The sequence below is a fragment of the Triticum dicoccoides genome, chromosome 7B, assembly GCF_002162155.2.
Source record: "Triticum dicoccoides isolate Atlit2015 ecotype Zavitan chromosome 7B, WEW_v2.0, whole genome shotgun sequence".
NCBI classification, from domain to species: Eukaryota; Viridiplantae; Streptophyta; class Magnoliopsida; order Poales; family Poaceae; genus Triticum; species Triticum dicoccoides.
This window is the reverse complement of record NC_041393.1, coordinates 736,118,670-736,123,356: the sequence shown is the minus strand read 5'-3', so window position 1 is coordinate 736,123,356 and position 4,687 is coordinate 736,118,670.

Here is a 4,687-nt window from a genome sequence, read left to right as displayed (position 1 = left end):
AGAGGGGCGGCACGGGGGGAGGGGTCAGGCCGGCGGGTGGACCTATGGGGACGGGGCGGCAAGGGGGGAGGGAGTGTCGGGGCGTCGCGCGTCAACGGTGGCGTGGGCGGGCGCGGTGTTAGGATCTGGTGCGGCGTCGGCGGCGGGGGAGGGGCGGCACAGAGAAAGGGGATCGATTAGATCGAGCAAGAGTGAGACAGAGGAAAGAGATTGGTGCAGTGGCTCTGTATACGCAACTTAGCTATAGCGCGTCTTTGCAAAACGCGCTATAGCTAACTTAGCTATAGCGCTGCTCTAGCAAAAACGTGCTACTGCTAACGTTTTCTTTTTATATTTTTAGTTTTCTTTTTTTATTTTTATTTTTCTTAGCTATAGCGCTGCCCTAGCAAACAACGCGCTACTGCTAACTTTTTCTTCTTCTTTTTTATTTTTCTTTTTCTTTTTCATATTCCACAAACTTCCTTCTTTTTTATTTTATTTTTATTTCTCTTTTTACTATTATTATTCTTTTCATTTTTCATTTTTCTTTTTCTTTTTATTTTTCTTGTTCTTTTTCATATTCCTCAAATTCAGGGGTTTAATTTGGTCTGTCTTTTGAGCAATATCACTGTTACCCTCCGGATAATAATTAGTATAATATATATCTTACATCATTTGAACTCTATCGGCGGTATACAAAATAGCTAGACACACACAAACTTTGGGATTAGTTTGTCAGCTTGGGCGACTACGACGCTTCGGACTAATCTTCTTCCCTCTTTTGTTCGTTGTCGAATAATTGAGCCCATGGTCATGACTTTTCCGTCTCCAGGGATTATGATCTTTCGTAGGTAATGTAGTCTTCATTCTTCTTTTGACATATGTTTTGTCGTCATCAGCATCATCTTCCCTCATCGGATCACCGTACTGGTCATAGTCTTCCTCGTTGGCGACTCCATCCATTCCAGCGATGCTCCTTTGGCTTATCCTCACAACAACACGGCTGAGATTGATCGGATCGGTTATAAAGAAACATTGTGTCACGTGTCTAGCGTGTACCCATGGCTCATTTTTGGCGATGGCGTTGATGGTACTGCTATGATCGGAGTCGGGTATACACATGGTAGTGAAATGTCAGTTTTCTCTGTGTACATTTTTAGCCCGTCTGACACGGAACATTGTCGCGTTATGCAATCCAGAGTAGTTAAGCTCCCATATCTCTTCGAACCTTCCGTAATATCTTTCAATTACATTCCCGGTAATTGGCTTCCATCGTCACCCCTGAGTTTTGGTCACCATTGTTTTTATCTTTCTCCTCCGTGTAGAACGTGTATCCATTGATATCGTATGCTTGATAAGTCGCGAGGTTGGTCGAGGGGCCATGTGCTAAGGCGTATATGAGTGTTCTGTTCAGACAACCCTCGTCTGGGGGATTAGCCAGAACTCGCTCTTTGAACCAACACAAGAAAGTGGAGTTGTGCTCTCTAATAACTTCAGCGTCCGTCATGTGCACCCCACGGTCACGGTACTTCTTTGCGATGGTATCTTTGTGCAGTGTCACGAAATCTTCTAGCACATCTAGGTGTTGTAGCACTACTAAGTTTTCCCTGTCAAGGTCGTTTTGTCGGCCCGAGTGTAACACATTCACATCCCTATGACCGTTGGTGTGACCTTCGCCTTCAAGCCTTCCACAGTAGTGCTTGTTGACGGGCAAACCAACAACAGGGTCTTTGGTCAGATAACTCTCACAGAAAGAGACGCACTCTTTGGTCAGATATCCTTGGGCAATGCTTCCATCTGGACGAGACATGTTTCGAACGAATACTTTGTTACCCCATTCATCCTCTCGAACGGCATCATGCTATGCAGCAATGTCGGCCCTAGGTCGATGATGTCGTCCACGATGTGGACACATAGATGCACCATGACATCAAAGAACGCGGGCGGGAAGTACATCTCTAGCTCATTCAGTATGACAACAATCTCTTCCTGTAGCCTATGGAGTTGCTTCACACTAATCGACTTTCGAGAGATAGCATCAAAAAAGTGGCATAGGTCAGTAATCGTCTCACGCACATGTGTGTCCATAATCCCTCTAAGTGCAAGTGGGAGTAACTGCGTCATCATCACATGACAGTCGTGAGACTTCATCCCACTGAACCATTTTTTCTTAGTGTCCAGATATCTGCTTATCTTCCCACAGTATCCGGAACTAACTTTGATTCCGGCAAGGCACTTGAACAATTGATCGACCTCCTTCGGATCTAAGGTGAAGCAAGAGGGGGGGCAATATTGTTCTTCCTTCTTGTTTACTTTTTTGCCCCTATCTTCCATCTCTGTCTCCGTCTCCGTCTCCTCTGACGACCTTTTACCGGGCATTTGAAGATCTTTCCTGATTTTCAAAAATTCCAAGTCTTTTCTTGCCTTCGGCCCATCCTTGGTCCTCTCCGGCATGTTCATCAATGTTCCAAGCAAACTCTCAAGGATATTTTTTGTGATATGCATTTGATCAAGGCTATGAGGCGTGTCGAGTAAGGGCCAGTATTCCAAGTCCCAACAAACAGATCTCGTCTTCCATATCTACAGCAGGGGCTCCGATGCCTTTTTCTTCGTCCTTCCTGGCGAGGGGCACTCTTCCCAGTTCTTTAATAACTCATATATTTCTGCACCGCTACGCTTACATGGAGGACCTCGATGCTCAGCCTTACCATTGAATAGATCTCCACGCTTTCTCCATGCGTCATCCGTCTCGAGCCATCTTCGATGCCCCATGTACACAATTTTCAAAGACCCGCCATCTTTCGATAGCTGCAGAGAAGTTGTATCATCCATGCACCTCGTGCATCCGCAATATCCGTGGCACACCTGGCCGGAGAGATAGTTGTAACCGAGATAGTCCTGCACCGTCGTGATCAGTGCGGCTCTCATGTAGAAATACTCTCGTTTGCTTGCATCCCATGTCTTGGCCGGCATTGTCCATAAGGCCTGTAACTCCTCTTTTAGTAACCCGAGATACAGATTTATATCATTTCCCAGTTGTCTCGGCCCTTGAATAAGCATAGCCATGTGTATGTATTTTTCCTTCATGCACAACCAGGGGGGAGGTTGTACATCCATACAAACACGGGCCATGTGCTATGGTTGGTGTTCTGGTTGCCAAATGGATTCATCCCATCACTACTAGCGCCAAGCACGATGTTCCTTGGATCATTTGCGAAAGTTCAAATTCAGCATTTAATGCTCTCCACTGGCTAGCATATGCGAGGCGTCTCAGCTTCGGTTCATCTCCGTCATCTGGCTTCACCCTCTCCGCGTGCCACAGCATAAGCTTTGCTTCCTTAGGATCTACAAATACCGCTGTAGACGCGGAGTGATCGGAAAGTACCATACAACTTTCTGTGGAGCTTTCTTTCCGGCCTTTTTATATCGTGAAGCATTGCACTTTGGACAGATGGTTTTTTCCGCGTGCTCGTTTCGATATATGATGCAATCATTCATGCATGTGTGATATCTAATATGCGGCGGATCAAGAGGGCACACGATTTTCTTTGCCTCCTCGACACTAGTAGGACACAGGGTTCCTGCGGGAAGAACCTTCTTTAGGTACTTCAGAAGCTCATCCAGGCTTGTATATGTCCATTTGTTTTTGCCTTCATCTTTAGAAGTTCTAGTGTGAAACTCAAGCGGGTCACCTCGGGATTATTGCAACCATCATACAAAGGAGTCATCGAGTCTACCTCCAGTTGCGCCAGTTTGGCCTCCTCTCTAGAAGCAGCTCTGTCACTAGTCGTCTTCTTGCGAAGCACGTCTCGGACATGCGGGTCCCGCATGGCTGAACTTAGTAGCGACGAATACGGTGGCGTGTCCGTGTCTTCTCCTCCTTGAACTGCCTCTTCGCCATCGACATTTCCGAGGCCGTCTTCCTCTTCGGGCACATAATCGGTCATCTCTTCGTCTGGTGGCCCCATGTCGTTATTTCCTGCCCCGTCGACGTCATCATCATCATCTTCTTCTTCTTCTTCTTCACTTATCCATCGAGTATGGCCATGCATGAAACCATGCATGAGCAGGTGCGCCTTGAATTTACCACCCTCAAAGGGGTCGAGCCTGACTCTTCCTTTGTATTTTCGACACGGACATAAAACATCCATCAGTCTTTTTTCATACATGTCATCCACAGCGGATTGCCAGTATCTTTCCACCATCCTTCCATTGACCTTCATGATCACCTGCGGGCGGAGCAAATATTATAACCACGTATATATGCATGCATGGATCAAATTCATACAAAAATTCGGCATGACCTTCCCTAAACATAGGACATATTGAGTTCGCATGCCCGAAATTCGCCGAAACGGAATTGAATCAACATTTCGGTAAAACATAGGCAACTAATATCACCCACATTATTTCATCAAATACACAATGTAGGCAACTCAAATTATGCCACACACCATTCGGTATATATATTCTCATATCGCCCATATATATATATATAGTTTCGGTCCTATCCACACAAACACCTTTTTTGCTCACCTATGTGTCGAGAGGGATATCGAGCACCTTTCTTCTTAATTACCTAGTAGCTCTAGATATATAGATCTAACTAGCTAGCTAGCTAGCTAGCTAGCTAGGGAGAGAGAGAGAGAGAGAGAGAGAGAGAGAGAGAGAGCTAGCTAGCTCGGGAGATAGTGGGAGAGGAGAGGGA